The 20,316-nt window shown below is 41.4% G+C and overlaps 1 pseudogene; it reads right to left on the reverse strand.

Moving 5' to 3' along the window:
• LOC135217020 (E3 ubiquitin-protein ligase TRIM33-like) overlaps positions 1-20,316 on the reverse strand; it is a 361,157-nt pseudogene that overhangs the window by 329,631 nt on the left and 11,210 nt on the right.

Raw genomic sequence — 20,316 nt, forward strand, 5'->3', positions numbered from 1 at the left:
ATGGGTTGTTTGATTTTGAGAGATTTGAAAAGCCAGTAAGTGTGAGAAATGAAAATAATGTTCCTAACAATACCTTCATCATTCTCTCTTTTACTTTTTTAACATATCTAACTAAAAGATAGGATAAAGAGATAGAGGAAAAGAAGTTTGTCTACTGTAATTCAGTCTCACACTGCCTGATTGTAGGCCCGTAGAGCAAGAAATTAAAAAATATTTTCAAAATACTGTCGTATCAAGAGTTAATTGCTAGTCCCATTGCAAAATCGGATTATAGCAAGGTGAATTATCGTAACTCAAACACTACCTGTAAAGGCTGCTGCACAAGTTACAAACTATATAGCTATGTAATCGTACTTGGTAAGTGCTTAAATGAAAATTATTTTCCTTTTTTGATAACATATAGACATTCCACAGCTGAAACAAAACTGGTCTTCATTAGACAGCATAGTTACTTATATAATGTCGCAATTACACTTACCTGTATGCATTGATCACACAGCCATTCTGAACAGTCTGTGCAGAGCCCAGTGGCAATTGCTTCATCACTACAAGATGTGCAAGTAAAGCTTTCTTCAGCTCCTGCAACTGACCCTCTTTCCCCACTTTGAGCTTCACATATGAACATATTGTCTAAAATACTTTCTTGAGGGAACCCTTTCTTGCACATAGGGCAATGAATGAGTGGATCCACTGTAAAACAAAAAGAAAACACAATTGTTGGTTAATCATCATAACATCATAACAACTCAGTACAACAGTATTACTGCATTTGACTATAACCACAGAACAAAAACTAAATCCCAAGTGATATTTTGGAAGGCTTATGCACTTCCACCAAATTCTATACAACTTATATATATAGATCCATTCTTGGAACTGAAAAATATTGACATGAGCTCAGTCTTGTCCACTAAAATTAGTCATTACATCTGTAATGGTATTTACAGTGTTCATTAATGTACAAAAAAAAAAAATCCACCAATGCAAATATTACCTACATATATGCATTATTAACCCTTTAACGCCAATTGGACATATTAAACGTTGACGGAAATTGTCTGTTGGGTGCTAAACCGACGTATGAAACGTAAAAAATTTTTTTTTTTTAATTCGCGGAAAAATAGTTATAGGCCTCCTAGGCGAAAACTTTTGAATCACGCGCCTTGGGGGATGCTGGGAGTTCACGGATCAAGCTGTTGTTTTGTTTACAATCGTTACCCAGGCGCGCAAGCGCGAATTTCTTTCTTCTCACACTAAAAAGCATCAGCGACACATCTCAGAAATTATTTCGTCACTTTGACATAATTTTTGCACCATTTTATATTAGCCGTTACATAGAGTTTTATATATGGAAATGTGAGCAATTCCATGTAGAATACAACAAAAAACAACTCATTGTTGTAGCTTTTATAAGTTTTTAAATATTTTCATATAAATAACGATGTGCCAAAATTTCAACCTTAGGTCAACTTGGACTCTACCGAGATGGTAAAAAAACGCAATTGTAAGCTAAAACTCTTATATTCTAGTAATATTCAATTATTTACCTTCATGTTACAACAAATTAGAAGTCTCTAGCACAATATTTCGATTTATGGTGAATTTATGAAAAACACTTTTTCCTTACGTCCGCGCGGTAACTCTTCCGAAAAAGTCGTAATGTTTGCACAGTTTTATATTAGCCGTTACATAAAGTTTTATATATGGAAATGTGCGCAATTTCATGTACAATACAACAAAAAACATCCCATGGTTGTAGCTTCTATCAGTTTTGAAATATTTTCATATAAATAACAATAAGTGCCAAATTTTCAACCTTCGGTCAACTTTGACTCTACCAAAATGATCGAAAACTGCAATTTTAAGCTAAAACTCTTACATTCTAATAATATTCAATGATTTACCCTCATTTTGCAACAAATTGGAAGTCTCTAGCACAATATTTTGATTTATGGTGAATTTTAGAAAAAAAACTTTTTTTCCTACGTCTGCGCGGTAACTGCCGATAAAATCAGAAATCTTTATGTCCGACTGTAGTAATGTTTGCAGTTTTATATTAGCCGTTAAAATTTTATATATGAAAATGTGCGCAATTTCATGTAGAATACAACTAAAACAACTCATGGTTGTAGCTTTTATCAGTTTTGAAATATTTTCATATAAATAATGATAAGTGCCAAAATATCAACCTTCGGTCAACCTTGACACGACCGAAATGGTCGAAAAACGCAATTGTAAGCGAAAACTCTTACATTCTAGTAATATTCAATTATTTACCTTTATTTTGCAACAAATTAGAAGTCTCTAGAACAATATTTTGATTTATGGTGAATTTATGGATCCTTATGTCCGCGCGTAATTCTTCCGAAAAAACCATAAATTTTTTGTCCGATTGTCGTAATGTTTGCACCATTTTAAATCAGCCGTTACATAAAGTTTTATATATGGAAATATGTGCAATTTCATGTAGAATGCAACAAAAAACAACCCAAGGTTGTAGCTTTTATCAGTTTTGAAATATTTTCATATAAATAACGATGTGCCAAAATTTCAACCTTCGGTCAACATTGACTCGACCAAGATGGTCAAAAAACGCAATTGTAAGCTAGAACTATTACATTCTAGTAATATTCAATCATTTACCTTTATTTTGCAACAAATTGGAAGTCTCTAGAACAATATTTCAATTTATGGTGAATTTATGAAAAAAACATTTTCCTTACGCCAGCGCGGTAACTTCCGAAAAAATCATAATTTTTTCATTCGATTGTCGTAATGTTTGCACCATTTTAAATTAGCCGTTACATAAAGTTATGTATATGAAAATAAGCGCAATTTCATGTAGAATACAAGAAAATACAACCAATGGTTGTAGCTTCTATCAGTTTTGAAATATTTTCATATAAATAACGATAAATAAAAAAAAATTCTACCTTCGGTCAACTTTACTCGACCGAATTGGTAATATTCAATCAATTACCTTCATTTTGCAACAAACAGGAAGTCTATAGCACAATATTTCAATTTATGGTGAATTTTTGAAAACAGCTTTTTTTTTTTTTACATCCGCGCGTTACGAATTCATGCATCATATTGTGATAATATTTTTCTCTGTGTTGCTTTGATAGTTTTACAATTTGTTATATACCAAAATCATCGCAATTTAGTGTAAAGTACAACGAAAAATAATTAAGTCACTAGTTTTAACTGTTGCCCACAGCGCAATTTGTATACAATTATGAAATTTTTTTTTCGCGCTGTCATATATTCCAATATTTATATGTGATAATGATATTTTTTTTCATTTCTCATGGCTGCATACTAAACTTCAGGCAATGATAAAAAAAGGAGCCAAAAATTAACTCTTAATCTCGAAAATTAAGCGTGCTGTGATTTTTATAAAATTACTTTTTTTTTCGCTTCGGCGCTCACTCGCAAACGCCGCCGGCATACAGGAGACACTTTCGTAAATATCGGCTGGGCGTTTAAGGGTTAAGAACCTACGTATATTTACCACAAAGGAATTTTGAGTTGTACAGTATGGGAAATTTCAATTAAGTGGCACTTTACTATTCATATGTAACTCAAGAAGGCCCGACATTAATGCATTAATCATTGAGGATGTTCTCTTGTCTGACTCGACAGGTTGGTGTGTAAGGGCTTCATATATAAAAATATGCTAACTAAACAAAGAGTTGTATTGAAGAAACTTTTTTGTTATACAAAAAGCCTCTTATCCATGGTTATCAATTTCCATTTCACCATCTTCTCTAAACATGTTTAGAGAAGAGTCTTCAAACAATGTATACTTCCATACAAACAGCTACATGTGGCTCATAACCTTAAATTTTTAATCATTTGTATTTTTCCTAGGTATAAAACCAAAGGCTTTTATATAGTACAGTAGCAGTATCTTTCAGCATGAGCTGGAAACCAGTCAAACACTTGGTAACAGGTAGAGATGGTGGTTGAATGTGGCAGTGTCCCAAACTCACTGCCCACTGCACTCAGTTCCCCTTCAACTGCAGTGACTGAGCAAGGCAGTTGAGATGGGAAATAATACAAAAGGCTCTGGTTTGTATGCCTGGGAAAAATATGAGCAGGACAGTTGAGATGGAAAATAATATACAAGGCTCTGGTTTGTATATCTATTAAAAATATAAACTTATTCTAAATTTTTTATTTATTCTTATGTGTATTCTAAATTTTTTATTTATTCTTATGTGAATATTTACTGTACAAACCATTACATATTATTTGAAACTTCTTAGGCAGGAGGTCAGTCCTTGCTACTGACTGGAGTTTAGAGCCACCAAGAAATTGCCATGATCCCAGTTGTCTTGCATGAAGGAAAATCCTGACTCATGTAACCAACCATGAAACTGGAGAAATGGTTGGTTGGCCTGAGCAGCAGGACCCTGGGCTCAGGTCTCCAGTCAAAATCCCAAATTCTAAAGTAATTTGTATTTTTCCTAACATACGAACCTACGCTTTCTTATGTGGAGCACTCGCATTTAGTGCACTTCGACTGTCACCAAATCTTCTTAAAATGAAAAAAATACAAAAAGGTTAGGACAACAGTCACACACTGGCCTGGGTTGGTCCTGACCATTCCATTGTGCACACCAACCCATCTGCAGCTATATTCTGCTCCACAGATGGAAATAATGGGACTACACAGGGTGGTATGAGTTCCTCGTTGGACGAGTGGTTTTTGTGATCAGGCTACCCATCCAGTGGTCCGAAGTTCGATTCTCAGCTTGGGCAATGCGGAATCAGAGGAATTTATTTCTGGTGATAGAAATTCATTTCTCGATATAATAGGTTCGGATCCCACAATAAGCTGTAAGTCCTGTTGCTAGGTGACCAATTTGTTTCTAGCCATGTAAAAATATCTAATCCTTCGGGCCAGCCTTAGAAGAGTTGTTAATCAGCTCAGTGGTCAGGTAAAACTAAGATATACTTAACTTTTTCAACAGGGTGGTATGAGGAGGGTAAAAATGACATTTTTATGACTAATCAAGTTTCATATATAATTATTCAGTAATTACTTGACTAAGAGTTCCTACTCAACAGTAGCTTGTATTCTTTAAATTTTGGGTAGCAATTCTTTTCTTTATGTAGGTGACAAGACCCACCCACTTTCAGGGTAAGAAAGGAACAACCCAGCCAAATAACTCAATTTACCTATGTTTTAAATTTAATGTACATGTGCAAGGAAGAGGGTGGGCTCCATCTGTAATTACTGGGCAAGTATTTATAAAACCTTATTTTATCATAAAAATGTCATTTTTTTATATGTAACTTACTCGGTAATTATTCAGCTGAATCCACACTGAAGGAGGTGGGGAATATGGGCAAAACTAACACTCAAGACATATAGAAATTATATTTTTATGATAAAAATGAAATTTTCATTATTAAAATGAAGTTTTATTGTATACTTACCGAACAATTATAGAGCCGTGATTTCCACGAGCGGCAGGATACTAAATTCAAATTTAGCGCGTCGGCGTCGCCAACACTGGTGGTGATGACGTCATCTCCCTCCACTCGCGGGAGAACCAGGTACAACTGCCCAGGTGAATCCAATTCTTTCTGCCCGTCCGTCCACCTAAGGGGAGGAGGGTGGGTATAATCATAATTGTTCGGTAAGTATACAATAAAACTTCATTTTAATAATGAAAATTTCATTTTTATTGTAGTGTCTTACCGAACAATTATAGAGCTGATTACACATTTATGGGAAGGTGGGATTCAGTGGACCACTAGTATTTTTAAATGGTTACATTTATTGCAATACCAGTAAACACTCAAGGTGTCTGTTGTACCTTACCTTGTAAGAGAGCTACAGCAGACTGTTACTGCCTCTGGTCGGTGCTCTTCTTACTATTGTAGAGGAATTGGAATTTGACCAAAGTTAGCCTCTACAGGAGTGGAATCCTTCCGTAGTTCAAGCGAGTCAAGGCTGACTGACGGAGGATAGTAACAACAAAGATTGCCCTTGCCCTGGGCTAAGACCAGAAATTCAATCATACAAAACATTTGTCACCAACACCAGATTTAAAAACATATATACCCAACCATTGTAAAATCTGACCTAACAGACTGGTGAGTATCCCAGGTACTCAGTACCCCAGCTTCCCTTGAACTCGACAACCTATTCAAGGTGAAAAGTTAGCATAGAGGTGACGACCCCTGTGCCGTTTCTCCCAACACCATGCCAGAAACCGCCACCGGACCTAACGTTTTACAATTCTCGAAAACCGTTTCTATCTCTTTGAGATAATGACTCGCAAAAACCGAATTCGATCTCCAGAACGTGCTCTGAAGAATCGAAGCTAAAGATAAATTCTTTCTGAATGCTAAAGAAGTTGCCACTGCTCTAACCTCGTGAGCTTTAACTCTCAGAACGGAAAGATTGTCGTTCTCGGACTGCGAGTGAGCTTCCCTGATAAGCTCTCTAATAAAGAACGATATAGCATTCTTAGAAAGAGGACGAGAGGGATTTTGAACCGAGGTCCAGAGCTTAGAAGATTGTCCTCTGATACCCTTAGTGGCAAACAGATACTGCTTAATAGCCCTGACTGGACATAAGAGCCTTTCTTCCTCCTCATGTCCAACCAAATCAGATAAGTTCCTTACCACAAAACTCCTCGGCCAAGGATTAGAAGGATTCTCATTTTTGGCTAGAAAGGTCAAAGATACCGAAAATACAGCATTGCCTTGAGAGAAACCGACTCTTTTGTCTATAGCGTGCAATTCGCTGACACGCTTAGCAGAAGCTAGTGCAATAAGAAAGAGTGCCTTCTTAGTCAAGTTCCTGAGTGAAGCCGACTTCAAAGGCTCACGGTGGCCCCATGAGGAACTTAAGCACCACATCTAAGTTCCAAGCCACTGTATCTTGCGGGAGCTTAGTGGTTTCGAAAGACCTAATGAGGTCCGACAGATCTGAATTGGAGGAAATATCCAAACCTCGATGTCGAAAAACCGAAGAGAGCATGGCTCTATCTATCCTCTGATCGTCGAAGGAGCCAGTTTCTTAGAGTTCCTAAGAAATAGAAGAAAATCTGCTATTTCTGTTAAAGAGGTCGCAGAAGTAGAGACTTTAGCACTTCTACACCACTCTCTGAAGATTCTCCACTTCCCTTGATAGAGTTTGTTAGAAGACTCTCTCCTACAACGAGCGATAGCTTCTGCAGCTCTTCTTGAAAATCCTTTCGCTCTGACAAGATTCCGGACAGTCTGAACCCTGTCAGAGCTAGAGCGGACAAGTTTTGGTGGAACCTCTTGAAGTGAGGTTGTTTGAGAAGCCACTTCTCTGGAGGAAGAAGTCTGGGGAAGTCTACTAACAACTGAGAAGGTCGGGAACCACTCTTTCCTGGGCCAAAAGGGAGCGATTAACGTTAGCGTTACATTGCTGTGCGACATGAACTTGTTCAGCACCTCTCTTATTAGACCGAACGGAGGGAATGCATAAGCTTCCAGACCCGACCAATCCAACAGCATTGCGTCCACCGACCAAGCTAGAGGATCTGGGACTGGAGAACAAAAGAGAGGAAGACGGTTGTTCCTCGATGTGGCGAACAGGTCTATTGACGGTCGTCCCCAAAGGCGCCAAAGTTTCTGACAAATCTTGTTGTCCAAAGTCCACTCCAGAGGTAACACTTGCTGTTGACGACTTAACTCGTCCGCCAGGACGTTCATCTTTCCCGGAACAAATCTCGGGACTAGCTGAACCTTCGCTTCGTTTGACCACAGGAGGAGATCCTTGGCTACTTCGTACAGAGAGAAAGACTGAGTCCCCCCCTGTTTCCGCACGTACGAGAGACCGTGGAGTTGTCGGAATGCACGCGCCACTACTCGGCCTTCTACTAAGCTCCGAACTGTCTGAGCCCTAAGAAAATTGCTAACAGTTCCTTTACATTTATGTGGAACTTCTTCTCCTTCTCCGACCAAGCTCCTGAAGTCCGTTGATTTCCCAGTAGGGCTCCCCAACCTGTGTCCGATGCGTCGGAAAAGAACTGTAGGTTCGGGAGGATGGGTCGTAAATCTAACCCTTCTTCCAACCTTGCTCGAGAGAGCCACCACCTTAGGTCCTCTTTTATTTGATCTGTGACAGGAAAGGTAATCGAGTCTGGTTGTGTCTTCCTGCACCAAGAGGCTCTCAGGAAAAACTGCAGAGGTCTCATGTGCAGTCTTCCCACCGTCACAAATTTCTCCACTGACGTCAATTTGCCCAGGAGCCTCATCCACTGATTGGCAGAACTTACCTTTTTGTCCAAGAACTCCTGAACTGTCTCCAGACAGCCTTGAACCCTCTTCGGGGACAGAAAAGCCCGAAAAACTTGAGCATTCAGAATCATCCCCAAATAAAGGATGCTCTGAGATGGAACCAACTGGGACTTCTGTTTGTTGACCAGAATTCCTAACTTTCTGGCAAGATCCAGAGTTGTTCCAAGGTCCTTCATGCACCGACTCTCTGATTCCGACCGAGAAGCCAATCGTCCAGATAGAGGGAGATTCTTACTCCTAATATGTGTAGCCAGCTTCCTATCGGGGATAGAACCCTGGTGAAAACTTGAGGAGGGCGGTCGCTAGTCCGAAGCAAAGCGCCCGAAACTGAAACACCTTGCTTCGAACATGAACCTCAGGTACTTCCGAGATTCGCGATGTATCGGAATGTGAAAATAAGCGTCTTGCATGTCCAGAGAGACCATCCAATCCCCCTGTCTGATGGACTCCAGAACCGACCGAGTGGTCTCCATATGAAATTTTGTTTTCTGGACATGCAAGTTCAGGGCGCTCACATCCAAAACCGGCCTCCAGCCCCCTGATGACTTGGGAACTACAAAAAGGCGATTGTAAAAGCCTGGAGGAAAATCCCCTTCTATCTGTTCTATCGCTTCTTTGAGAACAAGCGCTTCCACTTCTGCGGCTAGCGCCAGAAATTTGTCTGAGCCCGGAGAGTATGCCTGGAATGGAATTGGCACAGGTGAGAGCGAGGGAGGTGAAACGAGAGGAATACGATAGCCGAACTTGAGTACTTGCACTACCCAGGCTTCTGCTCCTCTGTTTTCCCATTCCTCCCAAAACAGAGCCAGCCTGGCTCCCACTGGTGCATGAAGAACCGAGCTTTCATTTGGAAGGTTTGTTAACCTTGGCCGAGGCCTTAGACTGAGGTCGCAAATTCGATTTCGGCCGAAAGAAGCGCTTGGGTTTTCTCCCTCGAAAAGGCGCTTGGGCCAGAGGAGAAACCGAAGGAACAGTCTCCACAGGAGCTTTAGGTCTCTTAGTAGACTGTGCCAGTAAATCCGAAGTAGATTTCTTATCTAGCGCAGACGAAATTGACAACACTACATCGTCTGGAAAAAGGTTATCTTTCACAAAAGGAGCAAACAAGAGAGCAGACTTCTGTTTGGGACGTAACCCTTTTAGAAGCAAAGGAGCACCAAAGTTGCCTTTTCTTAAGGGTACCAAAGGCGATGAGCGAAGCTAACTCATCACATCCATCCCTAATGGATTTGTCCGCACAGACAGAACACCAATCCAATCCTCCGCTAACTCCTGGGAAGAGAAGGACAGTCTTCGATCTTGGCCGCTAAAGCGCCAATAGTCCAATCAAGGAAGCTAAAGACTTCCAAAAGTTTAAATTGATTCTTTACAACGTGGTCCAACTCAGGCGCTGTAAAGAAAACTTTCGCTGCGGCGAAAGCAGATCTTCTAGAGGAGTCGATTAAACTGGAGAAGTCTCCCTGGGAGGAGGCAGAAACTCCCAGAGAAGGAGCTTCCCCAGTTACATAAAACCTATACCTCTTACGAAGCAAACTTAGAGGGAGGGTAAGCAAAAAGAGCCTTCCCTAAGTCTCTTTTCATAGACATCCATTTCTCCGTCTCTTTCAACGAATGTCTAACCGCTTTAGATAGAACAAGTTTTGGGAGGAGAGGGTCTGAAGTTTTCCTCCTCATCAAAAAAGTCGAAGTTGGGGAGCGCGGAGCCGCTTTCTCAAAATAATCTGGATAAGATACCAGAAGAAATCTAAGGAGACGTGAATAACACGAGAGGTGATGTGAATCCTCCTCCTCTACTTCTTCTTCATTCTCCGATACCGCCGAAGAAGTAGACGGAACTACAACCGGATCTGAAGGTTTTCGAACCACCCTTGGACTCATTCATCCAGTTGGTTAACATCTCTAACTGCTTGCGCAAAGGCGCCAGAGACGAATCAAAAACAGTTAACATAGGCTTGGAAGAGCCTAAATGTTTCAGCAGGAGGCGGAAAAAACTACTTGCGCCTCGCTCGGAGCCGCCGAAATTCGAGGCGAAACAGGCGCATCAGGCGTAACAGACGAAAAAGCGCCTACAGAAACACCCTTGGAATTAACTGCTAGCTACAGCGCTAAAACCACAATCTCTACTAGTAGATGGAGCCGAAAAAGGCACAGATTGAGGCGACGAACGAGCCGCTAACGGTCGAGGCGCAACCCTACTCTCAGGCTCCTTATACCGCTTGACTGGAGGAGGCGAAGAATCGGCGCCTGAACGCCTCTTTAAGGGACGCGAAACGGGCGAATCTCGCCAAGAGCGCCGTGCGACCGGAGACGAATCGCTTGAATCATTTGAAAGGCGTCTGACCGCAACACCTTTCCAACGCTTAACCGAGCCCTGTTGAGGCGCAACAGGCTCAACAAGAGAGGCGCCTGTCTGTGGGCAAATCCCGATCGACTCCCTTGGACTTCCGGTATGTCTTCTCCCCGGTGCGGGGGAGCTGGACAGTGACCTTTGTCTAGGAGACGTGTCAGGACAGACAGACGCACCCTCAACTACACTCTTTACGCCTGAGGACCCGCTTTCTCCAAAAAACGTCTTAACTGAATTACCAAGTTGCAAAACCGTATTCGCTAGTACCGAAAAAAATTTCTGATCTAACCTCGATTCCAGACTGGCAATGGTGTCGGAAGAAACTACACGGGAAGCCGGAGAAGTGGGATTAGTAGGAGGAATAGGAGGTGTAGTTAAAGGAGACATAACAATTTGAGGAGAAACAGAAGGAAACAGATGCATCGCAAGACGAAGCAGAGCTAAGTCTACTTTCCCTAAGCGCTGCTTTTCTAATTCTGTCTTTAGCTAATTTCTCCGAGTATGAACTAAAAAACTTCCATTGAGAATCAGTCCAATCACTACACTCGTTACATCGATCTGCTGAACAAACCTGTCCCCTACACTTAACACATTTAGTGTGAGAATCATACTCTAGCTTGGATAATCTAGTTTTACATCCTGAGATGCAAAACCTAACTCCCGACGGACTAGAATCCGACATGGCAACGCCTAAATAAAAAGCAAATAACAACAACGCCAAAAGAGTACTTCACCAATTCCGAAGATCAAATCCACAAGAAAAAAGCGAAGCAAAGTTATCCAACCGCACCGACCACCGATGTTCACCGGACGCCGGCAGGAAAAGAATTGGATTCACCTGGGCAGTTGTACCTGGTTCTCCCGCGAGTGGAGGGAGATGACGTCATCACCACCAGTGTTGGCGACGCCGACGCGCTAAATTTGAATTTAGTATCCTGCCGCTCGTGGAAATCACGGCTCTATAATTGTTCGGTAAGACACTACAATAAAATTCAATTTTATGTATAGTACATATCACTGATTACAGTGGACCCCCCCGTATTCGCGTTCTCCAGATTCGCGGACTCACACATTCGCGGATTTCTCTGGGGAACGTTTCCCTGCATTATTTGCGGAAAATTCGCGGTATTTTTTTATGATAAATATCCACAAATTCCTGGTTTTTTTTAATGAATTTCATCATAAAATGCACTTTTTGTGATAAAACTATTAAAAAAACCAAGTATGAAAATTTTTAGTGGGTTTTTCTTGAGTTTTAACTAACAAAATAGGCTGTTTTTAGCATTTTCATAGGGGTTCCAAACATTCGCGGGTTCTAACTATTCAGGGGGGGTCTGGTACACATCCCCCGCAAATACGGGGGGACCACTGTACATAGCTATAGTTTCACTATCCACAGCAGCTAGAATTTGAAATTCGCAGTAGTTCCATTTTGTTTTGGTTAGGCATCTACCCCATCACCACCAGGGAAGCGCGGAACCCACCCAGTAAACCAGACAGCTGTTTTATGCCCTTTACTCCCCTGTAAGGGGAGGAGGGAGGACTCTGATTGTGTAATGACTTGGTAAGTATACATAAAATTTAATTTTATCATAAAAATATGAAGTTTTCATTATAAAACTAATATTGTAATATACTTACCTGAACACCTGAATTAGCCCTGGTCACTGACCAGCCCAAACTATATCTGCACAGAATTACAGGTAAACCCCCTTCTACTGAGTTACTTATACCACCGTTAAGACGGTTGGCAGAGCGCTCTCTCTTCAATTGCATTAATCACTATTCATTGAGGAGGGGAGGAGGGTGGGAGTAATTCAGGTGTTAATGAAAAGGGTTACAATATTAGTTTTATAATGAAAACGTCATATTGCAATACACCACCTGAACACCTGAATTAGCCTGATTAACAACATTTAGAAGGAGGTGGGATCAATCACAATCAGCCAGACCCCTTACGCAATCATGCGCTGGTAACTCTGTTTCACCTACGATGCATTGTAACTCACCCATATATTCAGCTCTTTGAATGAGATTGCCGGCGGAGAGTACCTTGCGTCAGTTTCGTCATTCAGGTCTCGTCTGTCTAGATGACCTCCCATGTGGCTGCTAGGCCTCTCATGAATGGAGGAGGAGCTGCCTGAGCAGCTCCTTCGGGTTCCTTGTTGATCATCCATGTCATCTGCCAACCTATTTCTTGATAATGTGTACCGTTAATGAAGAAAAACAAAAGAGAAAAAAAACTTTTGCTAAAGCTATAGACCTAAGGTAACAACCCCACCTCTGGTCACTAAAACTCGATGTGCAAACTTACCGGACTAGCGCATTAGCGGCTATAAAAGGTCCCAGCGAGTAACGCTCCATCGAAGCGAACTGAATGTCCTTTAGGTAGAATGACGTGCCTCCAAAATCGATGACACTGAATAGTTCCTTAGGAAAGCCGAAGAGGTAGCTATTCCCCTAATGGAATGTGCTCTTGGACAAGAATCGCTGCTGCTGGGATCGGCAAGAGCGTTACCTGAAGCCTGAGTAATAACTTCCCGTAGGAAAAAACCGACTGCATTCTTTGAAATGGCTCTAGAGGGATTCCTTGGCGACACAAATAACGTCCACGGATGAGGCAAGAGCTTTTCTGTGCGTGCCAAATATGTCTTTAGTGCACGATCCGGACAAATGCGCATCTCTAGCTCGTCTTCTCCAACAAAATCCTCCAGAGAGGAGACTTTAAAAGCTCTCAGCAAGGGATTGGTTTCTGATTCCAATTTGGTGACAAATTCTGGTATGTACAAGAGATAGATATCCCTACCTGAAAACAATACTGTCCTAGATACTGCTTGTATCTCACCCACTCTCTTCACTGTAGCAAGTGAAACCAAGAACAAGACTTTCTTGGTCAGTTCCCTCAGCGACAACTCTTCTAATGACTCATAACTTGAAGACCTCAGCATATTTAAAACTACCGCTAAATTCCACGAAGGGCCCGAAGCGGGATCATTGGGCATTCAATTTTGAACGACCTTAGGAGATCATGCAATACCCTGCTGTTAGACAATTCTGGGAGATGAAACTGTTATGTACTACTCAGCATAGACCTATATCCTGTTATAGTCGAGTAGGACAACTTCTGGTGTTTCCTGAGGAACAGGTAGAAATCCGCAATCTTCGCAATGGTAGGACGAGAGATGCTATGTCCTTCCTTCCTACACCAGCTCCTGTACATTGCCCACCTAACTTGACAGAGTTTCCTAGTAGACTTTCTTAGACATAGGGAAAGCTGGTGAGCTACTTCCTTAGAGAGCCCCATACTACGCGCCGCTTGCTGGATAGCTCCACGCAGCTAGGTTGAGCAGGCGCAGGTTCTGATAATAATAATGGAAATGGGGTTGTCTGAGTAGATCTCTCCTTTTCAGGAGGATCAAGAGGTTCCTCTAACATTTCTAGGAGATCTGGGAACCACAGTCTCTGGGGCCAAAACGGAGCTATAAGAGTCATCCGAGTCCCCATGCTGCTTCTTAGCTTGCCTAATACCTGATGTATTAATCCGAAGGGGGGGAAAAGCATACACCTGTAGGTTGGCCCACAAGTGGAGCATTGCATCTGTCCCACACGACATGGGGTCCACTAGCAAGAGCAAGAGCTAGAGTTCCTCTCGTACTAACGTCCACTCACCCCCTAGTACTTCTCTTGACCGACTCAATGCATCTGCCAATACGTTTAGTTTCCCTGCTATGAACTGGGAAAGGAGAGAAACCCCGAGAGATTCGCACCACCGAAGTATCCTCTCTGTGCAATCATATTTAGCTTTGCAGACCTTGTTCCCAAGTTTCCTCAGGTAAGCTAACGCCGTCACGTTGTCTGAGAAGAGCGTTACTGCTTTTCCCCCCCGACCAACTCCTGAAAACCCTGTTAGTGCCTTCTCTACCGCTCTCAACTCGCATTAATTTATCGATTCCTCCTGATCCGGATCGCTCCAAAGGCCCTTGGCATGAGTTTCCTCTAAGGTTGCAGCCCAACCTTGATCAGTGACATCTGTGTACAGATGAACGTCTGGAATCAGGAGGGCCAGACTTATGCCGGTGGTCCACAGCGCTCTTTTCCCAAAAATCGCAAAGATTCCTGAGACATGCCTGCAGAGTGCACATCCGGAGACAAAATCCTGGAACAATAAGAGAGAGAGAGGACATTCGCCCCAACAAACTTCTCCATTCGCTCACTGGTTGAGCCCTCTGTGACCTGAAGCTTTCTAGTTGACTGAGAATAGATAACACTCGCTTGTGTCAGAAAAGCCCTCAAACGACGAGTCTGAATCATCATACCTAGAAATGATTTTACTTGCGATGGTGACAGGGAACTCTTCTCTAGGTTGATTCTTATTCCTAAATTTTGACACAGTTGTAACAAGAAATCCCTTGCTTTTAACGCTTCCTATTTCGATGAAGCCTAATTGAGCCAATCGTTGAGATACCTCCTCATTCTGAATCCCTGACGATGCATTATCGCAGAAACCAGAGACATTACCCTCGTAAACACCTGAGGTGGAGTGGTCAGCCCGATCAAATGACTTAGAACTGGCAAGTTCTGGATGGACCTGAGAATCGAAGGAACTTCTGAGATTCCAGATGTACAGGAATCTGGAAATAGGTGTCCCTGAGGTCCACTGAAATCATCCAATCGTCTCTCCGAACCGACCTCAGCACAGATTGGGAAGTTTCCATGGGGAATTTTGTAGAAACCACCTGCTGATTGAGACCCGACAAGTCTATAATCGGTCTCCATGAACCTCCCGCCTTGGCAGTCACAGAAATCCGGCTGTAAAACCCCGGCGAAGGGGGAGCAGGCTCTAACGCTCCCTTCTCTAAAAGTGACCGAATCTCCGCTGGCAAGGCCATACCCCTGATAGAGTCTGGGGAATAACTGGCCAGGGGAGGCATGGAACGGAAAGGAATCTTGTATCCGTTCCTCAGGACCTCCACTACCCAACACTCCATGCCCCACTTCTTCCAGATGTTCACGAAGTGGTTCAGTCCTCCTACTGGTGTAGACGAGGGCAATATTCCCTATTTACGAAAACCCCTCTTCGCTGCTGAAGGCTTAGAAGTTACCGTCGGGGAAGCCTTAGCAGAAAACCACACCTTCTTAAGGGACCTAATAGGTGACCGAGAACCGTTATGCTTACCAGGTGACGGTATATGCATACCTTTGGGGGATCTGACACCTTGTGCCGCAACCCGTATCATCCCCTGTTGCGACTACCGCCGATGTTGAAGAGACGAAGTTTACCATAGCCGCAACCTCATCCTTTCTGAAGAGTCTGTCTCAGAGTGCAAGGGGCACCCTCAACAGGGCCCTCTTGTGGATATCTTGGAAATGGGGGGAAGATGACTGAAGTATAAGTCTCCTCTTCTTCCCAATAAAGGTTGTGCCGGCCACTAAGAGATTTGCTAGATGAGCCAATCCCATTGAAACCGATGTGATTAAATTGCCGAAAAGAACCGGATCTGACAGAACGAACCCGTCTCTTTTCAAGACCCCCATCAAGCCACACAACATCCACATCAAGTGTGAGAGCTTTGGACTGGTTCCGAAAGGTGTCCTCCAAAATGGTCGCTTCTCTTAAAGTGATTTCTACCTGCCTAAACAACAAGGGGACTCTCACCAAAAGAGCCTCTACAGATTCATTCAGGGGAACTCTTATACCCGATGGAGGGTTACTCACTACTCCATATACGTTCTTCCTGGGTGGAAGTAGAGAAGAATCCTGTTTACCTGCACCCACTATCGAAGTCAACCTAACGTCCGCCTCTCTCAAGGACGGCTCCACCCGACCAAGCCAAGGCAACTTACAGGACGTGCAAGGTACCATAGGTTTCGTGGAATATAATTACTCGAACATTGCCTGACTAGGGTGTACTGGATCCTCCGCCACTCTTGACTGAGGAAACAAACCATGAATAAATTCTACTATCCTCTTATATTCACTTTCTCCCGCTTGGGGAAAACTATCTTCTACGACAGGGATTTCTTCTTCAATAACAAGTGTAACAGGATTGTTCTAAGGTAACTGTTACCGGAGCAGTGTCTTGCTAATAGCTCATGGCCAGTAAACAAAGTCTAAAAATTAAAGCTTGGCCTAAAGGAATGACATAACATCAAGATTAGATACTGAAGGCAATACTTAACTGATGACATACGTTAAGCCTGGTAAGTAAAAAGATATGTGCAAAAGTATCTGATTTACTTGAATAGTGATAAATTCAAGAACTATTTAACTATACTAAGGCCATTGTTATTCCCAGAGACTGCAAGTATCTGGCTAAAATAGATGTTAATCTGACCAGAATAAACAAAAGACATGACTCATCCTGCTTGAAGGCTGTGAATGCATTCCAGTGGTTGTAACATTACAAAAATCCAGTGATATAACCAGAAAATAAGAAAAAGCTGCTTTAAGCACTTGACGCTTCGTCGAGTATGGCAGAAAACGGAATAACGTGATTAGCTAAGCCATTCCTAGTATTGCCATGGGGGACGGCACAGTATATCTACACAGCCAATCGAAGCGCTACCCATGAAATTTGAATTTAGGCTGCCATCAAGTAGAAGGGTAGAAAACTCTAAGCAAAATAATTACTGCATAAGTAACATACAAAAACTATATTTATATCAGCAAGTAGTTTTCATATTAAAGACTCAAAGCAAATTCTACTCTAAAAGAATATTTACAAATAACTAATTACACAACAGAAATCATAAGAATAATTATCAGAAATTTAAAGTAATCGAAATCAGTAACTACAGGCCCCACTAATTAACTCAAGTGTCCTGTGCTCCAGTCCGCCATATGAGCTGGAGACTAGTAGACAAGATGTGAAACATTCACAATTGCATGACACCAGGAAAATACCTCCGTATGCCAAGGAAATGAAAGCCTTCTCTTCCAAAGTCCCCTTAGCAAAACATTACTAGTACCATTCTCTCCTTACTGCTTTTCAACCTCCACACTTTCAGTCTCTGCAAACTCAAATGATGAGTATCGCAGGCATGGTAAAAAAAAAAAAAAAAAAAAAAAAAAAAAAAAAAAAAAAAAAAGGTGTTGGCCTAAAAGAATGTCTTAACATTCAGGAATTACTTTAAGGTAACAATAAATTACTGGCGATTTGTGACTATAATAGCCTATGGCTGATAAACAAAATCCCAAAAGTAAGGTATAACCTAAGGGAATTATGCAACCTTCAAGAATTACTTTTATGGTAATTATTTACCGTTACCGGCGACTTGAACATAGCCTAATCCCTGTAAGTCAATAAAATATGCAAAGGTTTTGAGATACGAGAATGGAATAACATTCTAGGATTACTTTTAAGGTAATTATTTACTGGTGTCTTGCTAATAGCCTATGGCCTGTAAACAAAATCTAAAAACCAAAGTTTGGCCTAAAGGAATGATGTAAATTCAAGATAACTTAAGGCAAAAGTATTAGGCCTAATTGAATGGTGTTACATTCAAGAAATAATCAAGGAGAATACAAATATCCAGCTTGATGATAATCTGAATTAAACAAACAAAAGACGAGATTCATCCAGCTCAAAGGCTATGAATACGTTCTGGTGGTTGTGTAACACTTCTGAAATCCAGTGACTCAATATGAAAATAAGAACAAGCTGCTGTAAGCACTTGATGTTTAGTCAAGCGCGGTAGAAAACAGAATGAAGTGTTTAGCTAAGTTGTTCCTAGTATTGCCATTGGGGGATGGCACTGTATATCTACACTGAGCAATTGAAGGGCTACCCGTGAAATTTGAATTAGGCTGTCGTCATGGAAACTTAATAGCTATATAATTACTGGGCAAGTCTCATAGACAAAAAGGCATCTTTATCTTGGCTCTTTTAAAAAGTTATGCTTGACTTTACTGTACTGTATCTAATAATACTGTATGTAGTCCCCCCTGGCTCACGACGTTCCGAGGTTACAAAATTTTTCAATTATATTCATCAGATATTATTTCCAGGTTTACTACAGTTCCAGGGTTATGGCACTTACGACACCAATCTGGCAGAAGAAATATCCAAAAATGCAAAATAATCAATATTTGAAGTTTTTTAAATGAAAAATGCAATAAAAATGCAGTTTACATAGTTTTTAATATACCTAAAGCATTAAAAGTAAGGTTTTCTTGGGAGTTTTCATGATTTTCCGGCTTACGACGCGTCTCAAGAACGGATCCTGTCGGAAGTCGGGGACTGCCTGTAGTATTTTAAAATACAAACAAGCGGTCAATGTTTTGGTTTGGAAAAATCAGCTGAGGCAGAGGCAGGTTCATTTTGCCCTATTTAACTCTCTTGAAAGCAATTTCCTTGCTTCTATTTATCGTAAATAGATCTCTAGAAACTGTATTGTTGTGAACTCGATTGTTATTTTTTTCATTAATAGATGGTGTCAGGAGCATGTTTTTTTGTGTAAAAAAAATATTCCATAAGTTACTTTCAACCTATTTCATAATGATGCAAGATTTATGTATTCATCTTTTGTCAGCGTGAAAACAACAGTAAAATGTCTTTCATGGCCAGTATTTTTACCAAAATACTTTTTCCTCCACTTTTATGTGCAGTAGAGTTGCATCCATGTTGCTGATGCACAATAATTTATAGTCATTAACAGTGTGAACATTTTGTTTTTCTCAGCTTCTGCTACAACTGCAGCTTAAATTTAGCAGTTCTACATTTCCTTGCCAATGTTTTCTTCATACCAAATATAACAATATATAAGTCCTGTTCTACTTGATTAGGCAAATGAAATTCCACATTTTCATTAGTTATTACAAATTATGGCAAAATATCTGGCTGTGACACTGTCTGAGGCATTGTTAACAAGCCTAGGGCACGTGAGGTGTATCGTGGCGCCCACACTTTTAAATTTCAGTTAGCATCAGGCCCCAAGGAACAGAACCCTTGTCGTTAACCAGGGGCTGCCGGTAAAAAAAAAAAAAAAAAAAAAAAAAAAAATTAGGCCTAGGGCATGACATAGTTCGCAGGGCAATCTAAAAATAGTGGCGTGTTGGGTATTTCTTTGGAAATTGCAGTTTCCTATAGTATTTTGATTGCTTATTAACAATTTTCCATTTGGTTTTTAGCAGTTGACAGCAATTAGTTTTTAGCAGTCAACTGTAATTAACCTGTAATTTACCTTAGAACTCTATCCTACAGTAAGGGGGACCTGCTGGGAATGCAGGGTTGTTTTGGGTGGGGGTAGACCAAGGGGAGATATTGCCCCAGGATTCTATCCTACAGTAAGGGGGAGCGATGGGAAGTGGGGTTATGGGTGGGGTAAATCACTTTGGAGAAGGTTTCGGCATGTTATTGTGGTATTCCCTGTTATATATGGCATTTGGAACTCTAAATACAAGTGGAAATTGGCAGCAAATAATCACAATATAGCCGTTTCACAGGTAAAACCCAGCTTCTACTAATATTACTATGCCGAATACTACTGCGGATGCGCCATGTCATAGGGGAGCCTTTGTTTCGGATGCTGACTCGCGAGGGAAATGGTGGTGGGGGGGGGGAAATTTGGGGGGCAGGCCCAATGAACATGTATTCAGTCAATCACATTACAATATTGACCCTACATTGAAATAAGCCCAAGTGAAGAATTTGGAGAATTCTTAAACGAAGTTT

Source organism: Macrobrachium nipponense, chromosome 19, assembly GCF_015104395.2.
Source record: "Macrobrachium nipponense isolate FS-2020 chromosome 19, ASM1510439v2, whole genome shotgun sequence".
Taxonomy (NCBI): Eukaryota; Metazoa; Arthropoda; class Malacostraca; order Decapoda; family Palaemonidae; genus Macrobrachium; species Macrobrachium nipponense.